The sequence below is a fragment of the Gigantopelta aegis genome, chromosome 13, assembly GCF_016097555.1.
Source record: "Gigantopelta aegis isolate Gae_Host chromosome 13, Gae_host_genome, whole genome shotgun sequence".
NCBI lineage: Eukaryota > Metazoa > Mollusca > Gastropoda > Neomphalida > Peltospiridae > Gigantopelta > Gigantopelta aegis.
In genome coordinates, this window is record NC_054711.1 from 7,532,058 (window position 1) to 7,546,802 (window position 14,745).

Consider the following 14,745-nt stretch of genomic DNA (forward strand, 5'->3'; position numbering starts at 1 on the left):
TGGCTAAAAACGTGTTCCATGCTGGAACAATTTTTAATCTGTGAAGCAAAAAGTAGTGAATTGGCTAGACACGGCCATCTTTTTTGGGTTTGAGTCAGCCTTTAAACGCTAACGCGAATTTGACAATTCAATCAAAACATACGAATGTAGAACTTCGGACACATTTAATCAATGGTTATAAAGAAAAATTCATGAACAAGTCACGGTCAGCTGATGTTTAACTCCTATAATTCGATCTTCTGCTACTATTCTGTGCACGCTACATTAGCTTTTAGTTACTGTTTAGTCTTGTGAAAAATACAATCTGTGTACTAACTTTCTTTCTGTTCTTCGCTCGTTCCGTTGTGTTTCCCCGCTGGGTTCCATATCGTCATCGAACCATTCGGGACTTATTTCTCTTTTTGGATCGAAAATATCCACCAGCGTTCCAATGTCAAACGTAGCTGTCATATTGGATTCTTTGTTGATAAGTACCTATTCATATTCCTACGCGAGTAAAGCGGCCTAATTAAATCACAGGTGGTTATCGTAAATTTAACACCTCTAATTTAAGGTGTGTAGCCAATCAAAATCGTGTATTTTCCAAAATCATGGTAGAATTTTTCATAATATTAGCTTGTTTGAAAAATTACCCAAATTGATCGCGCCCCACTTTTGTGACAAGGATAACCCGGTGCATGAAAATCAAGCTTCATTATAACTAAACCATTTACACTGCTGTTAAAAAAATAATTGCTTCTTTTTTTAATAACTCCTTGGCTATTACTAAACTTAAGAATGTACTTCCTATTCCAAATAATTAGCCTTCAAACATGGATCTATGCAAAACCGGCCCCTGCGTGTGCTGTAACCTCACCGTGGTGCAGGGGTGTAACATTCTCTTTGAGAATGGCCAATACAGCACAAAATTGAAGTTTTGAGTAAAATTCAGTATCCGTAAAATTCTGTGATATTTGTGTTTTTGCACAGTTGTTTACACTGTTTTTGTTTAAGTCTTGAATTTTTATATTGATGTTGATCATCACTTTATTTATTTGCATTACCATAGTTTGACACCCAATAGCCGATGTATTTTTCGTGCTGGGGTGTCGTTAAACATTCATTCATTCATTCTATGCAAAACCGGATACACAAGGGAGCTAACTGTATACTGCGACCGGGTACACAAGGGAGCTAACTGTATACTGCTACCAACCTCCGTGGTGTCGTGGTTAAGGCACCGGACATAAGGCTGGTAGGTACAGGGTTCGCATCCCGGTACCGGTTCCCATCCAGAGCGAGTTTTAACGACTCAGTGGGTAGGTGTAAGACCACTACACCCTCTTCTCTCTCACTAACCACTAACAACTAACCCACTGTCCTGGACAGACAGCCCAGATAGCTGAGGTATGTACCCAAGACAGCGTGTTTGAACCTTAATTGGATATAAGCACAAAAATAAGTTGAAATGAAATGTATATTGCTACCTTGTACCATAATATTTCTATACAGCTGGGACATATTTTGAAGCATCTTAGCGCTACGATGTCGTAATCTAGACGACAAAACCGTAATATGTTATCAAGGCCCCGTTTTATGAAGCGCTCTTGGTGCTAGGATCACCTCAATTGCATAACTACCTAATGAACTTAGCTTCGAAAAACGGGGCCCAAGGCCGTATCTTTGCCTAATGCCAATAGCTATTTGGCAAAATAACGGTTGATTCCACGAATATCTATCTAGTCCCTCGTCTATCGGAGGAGAGCCATTCCAGAGGAGATCCATTACTGGAGACTTCATCCTTTTTGCACTGCCACATAGAGGACTGCCTCTCAATACTCCTTTACTAACCCAAAACTACCACAGGACAGAGCTCATTGGAATAAGTACAGCAGTTATGAAACCGTCGTAGGCTGTGACGACTGTTGTAGTGACGTCATAGCTTAAGACTGTTTTACGATATCATAGCGCTAAGTTTTGTAGACGTTAAATCGAAATATATGTCGCCTACAATATCTCTGCCACTAAGCTGAAACGTGTTTTAATTTTAAAAAATATATATACATGTACATGTGTATATATTTCTTCTTTTGTTTACAACATCACGATTTTAGTTTGTCGATTTCTATAAATTGCACTTTCTAATCATTCACCTGGACAGGCAATGCACAAGCAAATAGTTTATACAGCATGAGGCATTATTTGAAACGTGAAGTACCAATCGTCGCAAAATATCTTTACAGAATGAGTATCCGTTACTTTGAAACATTTGCCCATGGACGTACGGGCTCCCATTTTCGTCCGGGGATGGGTTGAGGTGTGGGAGCAGGCTTTTTGTCTGAATCAAACGAAATCAGGATAACAACATTTATTCTTATTAGGATTACTACCAAACAGCTTTGTTACATAGATTACAACTGATATTGTGAATAGAATGGTGAGATGGTTTCTGAAAAGCTAATTTTGCCCCCAATATCTCCCCATCTTTTTTGCCAGAATTTGAGGGTTTTGTGTCCAGCCCTGGGAAGGCAGTTGCCCACCTGCTCCTTTCTCGTGCGCTTATGTATTTGCCACATTACCCACCACCCCACGCCCTCCAACCCCGAATTTGTGCCCCGAAAAATTCATAGTTTATCATATGGATACAGTGAATGTGTTTTTAGCTGGGATAGATAACAATACATGTAATATTAGTGCATTTTTAATAGTGGGTATCCTTTTTAAACATGGCATCCCTGTATAAAAAAAAGTGCGGGACGTAGCCCAGTGGTAAAGCGCTCGCTCGATGCGCGGTCGGTGTGGGATCAATCCTCGTCGGTGGGCCCATTGGGCTATTTCTCGTTCCAGCCAGTGCACCACGTCTGGTATATCAAAGGCCGTGGTATGTGCTACCCTGTCTGTGGGATAGTGCATATAAAAGATCCCTTGCTGCTTATCGAAAAGAGCAGCCCATGAAGTGGCGACAGCGGGTTTCTTCTCTCAATATCTGTGTGGTCCTTAACCATATGTCTGACGCCATATAACCGTAAATAAAATGTGCTGAGTGCGTCGTTAAATAAAACATTTCCTTCCTTCCCTGTAAAAATAGCCTCTATCTGCCCTTGTAAATCGACCCATCCATTCGTCCCAGGTCCGGTTTCAGGATTTTTTACGGAAAGGGCTGAGGTGCAATTTCTGAAATGGAAGTTGTATGTTAGCGGTGGATGCACTTTAAAATAAGTATAAAGAAAACAGTTTTCGTCATGACCACCGGGGGGGGGGGGGCAGGGGGGGGCAGGTGGGGGGGGGGGGGGGGGGGGGGGGGCAGACCTCTTCCATGGATCCTAGCCTGCGTCTGTCTGTGTCATAAACCACCTGATCTCAAAGACATTAATACCCAACTACTAATCCGTATATTATGTTCGTGCAATTCAATGGGAAATAGAAAGTGTACATAAACGATTCTTTGTTGTTTTTCTTAAGAGTAGTCTGTATTACGGTACATCAAATGATTTTACTGTTTTTCTCCTACCTCCTTATCTCTCTCCCTCTGTGTGTGTCTCTCTTTCGTCTCTTCCCTTCCTCTCGTTCCACCGCTCTTTCTGAGGTGTAGTTAAAACATTAATTCATTCCTTCTCTTTCACCCCCCCCCCCCCCCCACACACACACACACACCTCTCATTGTCACCCCCATCTCCCATTCGGTGTCTCTCTTTCACCTCCCTCCCACTCTCTGTGTCTCTATTCGCCCCCAATCTCTCTCTGCGTTTCCTCCCACCCTCCTGTCTGTCTCAATCTGTCTGTCTGTCTGTCTCTCTCTCTCTCTCTCTGTCTCTCTCTCTCTCTCTCCAGCCAGTGAACCACGACTGGTACACCAAAGGCCATGGTATGTGCTATCCTGTCTATGGGATGATGCATATAAAATATGTCTTGCTGTTACTCGAAAAGAGTAGCCCATGAAGTGGCGACAGCGGGTCTTCTCCCTCAATATCTGTATGGTCCTTAAACACGTCCGACGCCATATAACCGTAAATAAAATGTGTTGAGTGCGTCGTTAAATAAAACATCTCCTCTTTCATCTCTCCCCTCTCTCTCATTGCGCAGCTCTCTTTCACCTCCCTCACTCTCTGAGATGTAGTTAAACATTCATTCATTCATTCTCTTTCACTAACCGTCCCATCCCCCTCTCGTTGTCTCTTTCGTCTCACACTCTCTCTCCGTGTCTCTATTCGCCACCCCCCCCCCCCACCACCTGCATTTCCTTTAGTCTCCTTATTTGTCTATGTGTGTGTGTGTGTGTGTCTCTCTCTCTCTCTCTCTCCCTCCCTCCCTCCCTCTCCCTGTGTGTGTGTGTGTGTGTGTGTGTGCGCGTGCGTGCGTCTCCGTCTCTCTCAGTATACAACTGCTCAAAGTAAATACTAGAACAAAATTTAATATCAAAAAATATTTTATTGCATCTTCCTTTTTTTTTTTTACAAAGTGACAAATCCATGTTTCCGATACATCCGTCATACATACGGTTCTACTATGTAAGGACTAAAGTGACAGTCGTTCACAGACCGGAAGACACAATAAAAAGTTCAACCTAGAAAACATCAAAAATGAAGTATTATCTGGAAGTAGTATGGAGTAAAAATCATAGTATAAACAAAATGAGACATTTTCTGTTCAGAGATCCCATTCGGAAGTCTTCGGCCGATTCCGGCGAATCAAACGATGTACTTCGTTAATTATTCCAAGCTTGGGTTAATAGGGAGAAGCTCACTGTATTTTTGAAATAAACTTTCCCTCTGTATATAAATAGGTGTAGTTTCTAATGTATCAATGCCACCGTTTTACATTTAAATAATATTTATGCATAATAGTGTTCCGGACATCATTTTAAAAACATCTGGGAATTAATATTTCTAGAGAATTCTAAAATCATTTATATCAAATTCTACATCAAACATCCGAGAGTACCGTTGAATCCGTAATCGACCGAAATGTTCCGAATGTTTTATAGTTTCGATCCAAATAGAAATTTTGCATAATGATCGTTTATCACCGATGTTAATATATGAAGCGATGACAATACTGATGTTAATATATGGAGCGATGACAATATTGATGTTAATATATGAAGCGATGACAATACTGATGTTATGAAAATATCAGAATATTCATGCGATGTTAAATGACTTGATGACAATCACGAATAAATTGATGAAATACTTGAAAAAAAAATACAATGTAGACTAGTACAATAAAGTAGACACCAGCTATAACCAACATGAAAAATACTAGCTCGAGTGACCTGTAGCCTCCCCTTGTTTATATGTTGTAGGGGAGAGCTAGAGATAGATGTGTGTAATACTGCGACAGTCGTCGACGACCAAATGGTAGCCAGCTACTGTGTCTAAAATACAAATTGTTTCCTGAAGCTGATGCCACAGAGATTTAGTTTTGATTATTCTCTTCAATGGCGGATCCAGAAAATTCATTTAGTGAGGGGCCCCAATGACATGAGGTGGAATGTCAATGGAACTTTGTGGGAGGTTTGGAGGGGATCATAAAAAAAATGAAATTTAATATATAATAAAATTTATAACTGTCGCAAAATTTAGGGGGACCCAGGCCCCTGCCCCCCCCCCCCCCCCAGATCCGCCTCTGCTCTTGTCCAGTTGTGACATTAAACTTACATGTTGTACCAACGTGTCATATGGATACACAAATTGCTCTACGTCATCACAAGAACGTACAACGCAGGTTCGTTTCGCATAGGGACGTCGGGTTTCTTCTTGTAACGTTGGTACTGGTTAATAACATGTAAGTTTATTGTCATGGCTGGCCTCGAGAATAATCAAACTAAATCTCTATGGCATCAGATGTAGAAATAATGTGTGTACTTCAGACACAGTAGCTGGCTCCCATTTGGTTGTCGATGACTGCCGAAGTATTACACAGTCACCTCTAGCTCTGCCCTACAACATATAAACAAAGGGGAGGAGGGGTAGAGGACACTCGAGCTAGAAAATTACATACATTTTTCATATGTAGAAAGTGGAATAAAACCCAGCTAGGATTATTAGACTGGTTCCAGTGAAGGCGCCAACAATGTCAACAATTGCATGAACAACAATGTCAAAAGATTTAGAAAATATTTATAATAATGTTTTAAAAAGTATCATACAAAAAATAACATATTTTTTGGTTGTAAAGTAGGAAGGCACAAAGTTAATTGGAATTCTGCGCCATTTTAAAATATGCGCAGTTGATTGGAGTTTGTGTAGAATAATATCTGGAATGAAGAAAATGTCAGTCATCATAATTGGTCCATTAAAGGGGCATAATCGACTAAAATAAAACACGATACTTCTGTCTGAATCCTAAGTTTCTTGCTAACAAAAACGTTTTCTTTTTCTTTTTTAAATGTTGTGTATTTGACGTGTTATTATTAACAGATGTCCAAATGTCAAAAGACGCCTAAAACGATGCTTTGGCCAGACGAAACTGCAATGGTACTCAATTTTCATAAGTAACTTTAGAAATAGATCCTGATGAATTGTCACGATGTTTTACAAGGGCGGACCCAGGAAATATTTTAGAGAGGTGACCAATGGCAAAAAGGCACATGGACAAACTCCCTGAAAAATTGTAAACAAATTGTTAAAAAAAGAGACACCTCAATTTTGCGGGGACATGGCCCCCATTTCTTTGTTGGATCCGCCCTTCTTTTATAACTGACAACACTCCAAATGATTTTGAACATGAACAGTTCCTAGTATCTAGATAGTGATTGAGTATTTTGAGCTGTGGAGTGCCAGAACAATCCGTAGATAATTAGTGATTGAGTATTTTGAGCTGTGGAGTGCCAGAACAGTGTAGATAATTAGTGATTGAGTATTTTGAGCTGTGGAGTGCCAGAACAGTGTAGATAATTAGTGATTGAGTAATTTGAGCTATGGAGTGCCAGAACAGTCCGTAGATAATTATAAACTCAGACTATATTTCACACAAGAAACTAAAGCCCAAAACACACCGAAGCTGGATCTGGATTTGGGACTTGAGCTGTTAAAGCATAGCGCATGTTCTATGTCGTCTGTTGCCAGATCTGTAGTTCGCGCCAGCACAGACGCGGTGTTTTATCACATTCGATTCAATGCGTTTCATTGTCGACTGGTACATGTACCATACTCGCCAGACCCAGACCCAAGCCCAGATTCGGTGTGTTTTGTCATAATCGATTCAATGCGTTTCGTCTTCAACTGATACCATACTCGCCAGACCCAGACTCAGCTCTGGTGTGTTTTGGGCCTAAGTCTTCAGACAGAAATATCATACAATACAAAAAGACCACCAAATACCTTTGATCAACAAACAAATATTTGCATAGAGTTAACATGATTGTACGACCATAGTTTAAGTACCATTATACCAATGCATGCAATCTACGTGTATATCACTATTACAATAGGCCCTATAAGACTAGAAAAATAACCGCCCCCGCAAAACAAATATATTTAAATTAATAATAAAAAAAAGATTACACAAAATTAAACAAAGACAAGTTTTGCATAACACCGTTTTACGTTTAAGTAAAATCTACGAGAAAAAAGAACTACACAAACTGAAAATAAGACGTACACTGAAATACATATACCATAATTATTTATAAATAAGTTAAAGCAATGACGTCATAGACATTCTTGCAGTTTTGCTCTCTTCCAGGTCGACTATAACTATTTATTTTGAGATAGTGGGCTTTATTGATGTAAACATCTATGGACGAATTTACGAGGCCCATTTGTAATAATAATTATATTAGGGTGGGGGCACTATTGGGGGGGGGGGGCGGGGGGCAACCCACACTATGTATGTATGATTTTATAAAATTTAATAGAGTAAAATGTTAGATGTGATTTCAGAAACAGCGCTTGAACATTTGACCATCTGTAGTTGTAAATGAGACTAGATATCAAACCTACAGCACCAATACAGTGGCGGATCCAGAAAATCCATTTAGGGGGCCCCAATGACATGAGGTTTGGAGGGGGATAGTAAAAAAAAAATGAAAATTAGTATATAATAAAATTATAACTGTCGCAAAATATAGGGGGGACTCTGGCCCCTGCCCACCCCCAGATCCGCCTCTGCAATATGTAACCAGTTACAACTGTATAACTTATTAAGCTATAATATCCGACGAATATTTGGACATTGTACACATCTTTATGTCAAACGAAGACCCATTAATTGCGAATGCCCGAAAAAAAATAACCTATATATAATAATATAGACACATCGAACATAAAATTCAACTATACTATTTAATCTATCTATTGTTGCTACGAACATTAATACGTATACAAATGCATAACAATGAATAATTGTACAATTGATAATTCCATAACACATCAATGAAAATGGCCCACAGACATTCATAGAAGTCTTTGGTACCGCATAAAAAAAAGTCCAACAAAAGTGTATAGAAAATATTGAAATTGGTCCCACAAGTGATTATTTCGCTTTACAAACAGATAATACATCACAGACTAACGGTTGTCACTCGTTGACAGTTCTGAGATTAGCGTCGAAGTATACAAGTACGTGTACGTGTACGTGTACGTGTACATGTGTATGTATGTACGTGTATGTGTATGTATGTATATATATATATATATATATATATATATATATATATATATATATATATATATATATATATATATATATATATATATATTATACACACACACACACACACAAACACACAAAACATGATTGTCAACCAACAAATTTATACTGATGGAAAGAAATTAAGGTATCACAACATTAACAGAAAAGAGCATCGTCTCCAAAACCCTAATGCATAGTTCGTTTTGTTTAACGACACCACTAGAGCACATTGATTTATTAGTCGTCGGCTATTGGATCTCATGACGCAGTGTCAAAATAAATCATGTTGCTGACATTCTATCCCACATCACATCAGAAAATTGCGAGAACGATAGCTTCGTTCACGCACAAACTTGATTCTGCATACCCTATTTTTCGTTCTTGAATTTAATTACGTAGACATATCGGGTTCCGCAAAAAGAAAAAGAAAAAAGAAATGGGTCACTTGCATTAGTTTTTGCGTAACCGATAAATGGGTTACGCAAATTTTCAATTCTTAGAGGTCTGTACAGATATTTTGACATGTAGACCGAATTAAATTTGGTTTACAATCCCAAGTGTTTTCTTGTTTCTTTATCTTGGTATATATTATTAGATTGCTGTTCTGAGTGTAGCTAGTATTTATATACAAATATATCAGTCGAGTACAATGAACAAAGTAAGCAATATCTTGAGAAAGCTCGCAGCACGGTACTCACAAGCCCTAGAACCTACGTCACGGGGACCTCCTAATCCGCGGACTAAAGGCAGGGTTGCCTGAGAGTCGACCTATCAAAAGGTATGAATAGAAAGGAATTTGTTTTTAACAACACCTTAGCCTATTTGAAAATTATGGCTATTTTGGTGTCTAACATATGGTTATTTTGACACTTGGTCGAGAGTGAGAGAGGAAAGGAAAGGAATGTTTGATTAACGACACCTCAGCATATTTTAAACTACGGCTATTTGGTGTCTAACATATGGTTATTTTGACACTTGGTCGAGAGTGAGAGAGGAAAGGAATGCAATGTTTGTTTAACGATACCTCAGCACATTTTAAACTACGGCTATTTGGTGTCTAACATATGGTTATTTTGACACTTGGTCGAGAGTGATAGAGGAAAGGAAAGGAATGTATGTTTAACGACACCTCAGCACATTTTAAACTACGGCTATCTGGTGTCTTAACACACTAACATACAGTTGTAACACTTGGTTGAGAGAGGAAAGAAAAATAATACACGTACTTGCTTAATATCGTGACGTCTCGGCAGGTTTGTAAATTATGCCTATGTGATGTCTAACATGGCTATTTGGATATTTAGTTGATAGAGAAAATCTGCCGCCATCAAATAGGTTACTCCTACCGAAAAAACAGCAAGGGATATTTTATATGCTCTCTTTCTATAGTTAGTACAGTATGTATCACGCCTTTAATATACTATTCGCGGAGCACTTGTTGGAACGGGGGAACCGATAGACAGGACAGTACATACCACAAGTCACCAGTCTACTCGTACCGAAAGAATCCCCAGACAGGACAGTACATACCACAAGTCACCAGTATACTCGTACCGAAATAAAAGCAGTAAGATATCATTTATTTGCACTTCCCGACACCACAGTTCATTATACATACCATGGCACTGGTTGTAACCAGAGAAAAAACCTCGAGTCAATTGAGGGATTTCGATCCTGTGACCCATCAGACCTCAGTCAAGTGTTCTACCACTGAGTTACACACCAGGACCCATATTCACGAAAAAGTGTAAATTTACGTCTACGACTAGCACTTACGTCTGCCGTAGATTTACGTTTACGTGCAAGAAGCACCTTATTCTCAAAGATGGTCGTAAATGTAAACGTAACTTAGTTGGACGTAAATCTACGATTTAACACTCTCACTGGAGTAATTAATAAAAACATATTAGAAACGATGGCTACCGGGTAAATAACAAATGCGCAAAACGCAATTCTGTTTGTCGTCTGCTAACAATAACATTGCGAACAGTGAACCATGGCATTTTGGTATTGGTGGGTATTCGCGTTTTGGTACGAACTTGAGGACATTTCTTAAAAAGGAAAAGATAACTCAGGAGAAATTGGCCGAGTCGAAAACATTCGTTCGATCACAACAAAAATATATTCAATCCGTGGGCGTTCGCCATCGCAAACTGCTTCATTTATTGGAAATACTGCTAGTTTCCGTAAATAATAGTAAATAACGGTGATCGTGCTTGATTTATTATATGTACACAACTTACGAGCAGCGTTAGTTGCAACCTGAGGCACTCATATTTACGTCCAACTTTACACGTAACTTACGTTTTCGTTGTTTCGTGAATAGCTCTTCAGTCGTAGATTTACGTTTACGTGTAAAACTAGACTTGCGATATTTTGTGAATATGGGTCCAGGCCCTGGTCGTTCCCGAGAAACCGCTGTTTTCTGCACCAAAGACCCGATCACCAGATTTTGATAAGTTTTGAAATGCTGTCGTGAAATGTCCAGTATTTTTTAAACACTGCCATCTATTTCGACAGCTGTACAGGTTTGACGTAATTTTGTCAAAACTGTAAGACCAAGAGTGTGAGAAAATGCAGCAATTTCAATACATGCGTAAAATTAATCAAATATGACTTTTTGTTGAGGGGGGTGGGTGAACGTCCCAATCAGTGCATATGAAATTCTAAATTTTCTTGGGACAGCATGCCTCTAAACATTTTCAGACTCTTTGACACCTCGAATTTCCATCCGCCGGACCATCACACTGGGATTGGCCTCCCCTCCCCATTTCAAATATACCCCGAGAGCTCAGCCTCCAGTATTCATCAACAACCGGCCTCGGTGGTGTCGTGGTTAAGCCATCGGACATAAAGTTGCTAGGCACAGGGTTCGCAGCCCGGTACCGGCTCCCACCCAGAGCGATTTGTAATGACTTGACGCAATGAGTAGGTGCAAGGCCACTACACCCTCTTCTCTCTCACTAACCACTAACCCACTGTCCTGGACAGACACCTCAGATAGCTGATGTGTGTGCCCAGGATTGCGTGCTTGAACCTTAACTGGATATAAGCACGAAAATAACTTGAAATGAAATGAAATACATCAGTAATTACCTTTGTGGCGGCAAAAGGTTTTGTTTCTGACGTTTTAGACTAAATGTTTAAATAAGCATATATTGGACATCAAAATAGGCAGTATTAAAAAATATTGCTCAGGTGTCGTTAAACAAACATTCTTTTCACTGGTGTAAGTAGTTTTACAGACACAAAATGAGCAAATATTTAGTATAATCAGCTTAGGCTTGGCAATGATTCACCAACACGCTTGTTACAGATTTATACATCATATGAATTCAGATTACAGTACACGACACAAATACAAAGTCATCCAACAGCCTATAGGTGGTTTCGTAAAATCTAGTTTAATACAGCGGAGAGGTAATTATCCTAAAGTGTTGGTTCAACTAAAGTAGCAGGAACCAATTTCACAAAACACCGTAAGCCTAGTTTTGCACGTAAACGTAAATTTACGACTAAATCACAATTAATTTATTATTATAGCACAATAAATATAGTTAGAAGCACACATATTTCATTTCATTGCGTCCTTAAAATGCTCCATTTTCCGTAATGGTGTAATTTTCTGCGTGAAATAGATGCCAAACACGTGTAAACGCATTACTTGTATAACTGCTAGTCGCAGGTCTACGTAAACTTACGATGTTTTGGGAAATTGGCTCCAGTGCTTTTACCTATATCGTGGTCACACCCTCTTCACATGCAGTAAATGAAACGTGATGAAAACATTACTGGCCCTCTACGTCTAGTTGATTTTACTGACCTTACTGATGTTATACACGATGAATTATCAAGTCAGAACATTCAAGTCATAACCGTTTTACTGGCAAGTTGTGACGCTCAGAAATCATATTTGGAAAGAAAAAAAGATGAATAAATAAATTGGCACATGTTGAAGTCATTTGATTTGTTCCATCATTTGATCAAAAGGCTTAATGACATGGGACTAGCAAGCGAGGATGGCAAATCGAGCGGGACCTCTCTTCCTAAGTCTTGGATCATTTGAACGTTTGAAGCCTTGGCATAAAGTCAGCCCTCCTGCAAACCATTAATTAAAATAAATAGTTTTAAGGTAAAGATAGTCCATTTCTGCGGCTTTGGGTGTGCCAATATCATGCTGTATATATATATATATATATATATATATATATATATATATATATATATATATACTCTTCAAAAAAAGAAACGCAAAAGGGTACAAATGGGTTATAACTCCGATTTTATGTTTCCTATCGGTTCATGCTTTGTGAATATAAGGTCATTGCATGTCCCAAACACATTCCCACGGTTACATTCGATAAAACGCAGCTACTGTACAATAAAGTTCCAAAATGTGAATATTCGCAAAAACGCAGCCACGTGCAAACCATGTCACCACTGCACGTGCGTTGTCTGCACGTACAACATGAACACCGACAGTATAAAAGAGAAGGGTGTTCGCTTGCCTGGCCTCTGTATCTGGCCGACAGTTGACAATCCAGGACATGCCACGTCTCAGTGAACCGCAGAGAAACAATGCCATCGGTCGACTAGACGCAGGCGAATCCAGAACGGCCGTTGCCAGGGCATTCCATGTGTCCCCAAGCACCATCTCCAGACTGTGGGACCGTTACCAGCAATATGGATCAACACGTGACCTCCCTAGATCCGGTCGACCACGGGTCACTACCCCCGGGCAGGACCGCTACATCCGGGTACGCCACCTTCGGGAACGATTGACTACTGCCACCTCCACAGCCGCAGCAATACCAGGTTTGCGCAGGATATCCGACCAGACCGTACGGAACCGCCTACGTGAGGTAGGAATTCGTGCCAGACGTCCAGTTCGAGGTGTCATCTTAACACCACAACACCGTCGACTCCGACTGCAGTGGTGCCAGATTCATCGACAATGACCTCAACTGCGATGGAGACAGGTGTGGTTCAGTGACGAGTCCCGATTTCTGCTCCGACGTCATGATGGAAGATGTCGCGTGTATAGGCGTCGTGGTGAACGTTATGCGGCAAACTGCGTGCAGGAAGTGGACAGATTCGGCGGGGGTAGTGTCATGGTGTGGGCAGCCATCTCACACACTGGCAGAACTGACCTGGGCCACGTGCAGGGCAACCTGAATGCACAGGGCTACATTGACCAGATCCTCCGGCCACACATCGTTCCAGTTATGGCCAACGCCAACGCAGTGTTCCAACATGACAACGCCAGGCCTCACACAGCACGTCTCACAACCTTTTTTACTACAGAACAACAACATTAATGTCCTTCCTTGGCCATCGACATCACCGGATTTGAACCCAATTGAGCATCTATGGGACGAGTTGGACCGACGCCTCCGACAGCGACAACCACAGCCCCAGACCCTGCCCGAGCTGGCAGCAGCCTTGCAGGCCGAGTGGGCCACCATCCCCCGAGACGTCATCCGTACTCTGGTTGCTTCAATGGGCAGGCGGTGCCAGGCAGTTGTCAACACACGCGGAGGCCACACCCGGTATTGACTCCAGATGACCTTGACCTTGGTGGTGTGTCCTATCACTTACTCACAATGGACTAGAGTGAATTGTGAACAATCCTGCAACATTTGGTAATTATCGGACTCACCATTCAATAATTAAATCAATTCTCCAAATGTTACGACAATGTGGTTTTGCGTTTCTTCTTTTGAAGAGTATATATTTTTTTTTAAATGTAAACCATCGAACACACCAAACATTTAGCTACAATTTACCTTAAATTTCTATTATGTGAGCTAAAATCTATTACAATTATTATTATTTATATTAAAGTTGTTCTTGGGGGTTTTAATTATCAAACTAAAACAAATACTACTGTTGTATAACTACATTAGCGTACAAATATTCAAACATGAGATGCACATGCATCTATTGGCAACCAACAGCACCATATCGTTTTTGTGTGAATCTAATATGGATTTCTCCTGTAATCTCAAATGAAAGTGGGTGGGGGGGGGGGGGGGTGGGGGGTATCGCCATCATTCAATAATTAATTTTCTCAATCATTATACATTCATTGCCCAATCATATCCACCCAATCATCGCCGTTACACAGTT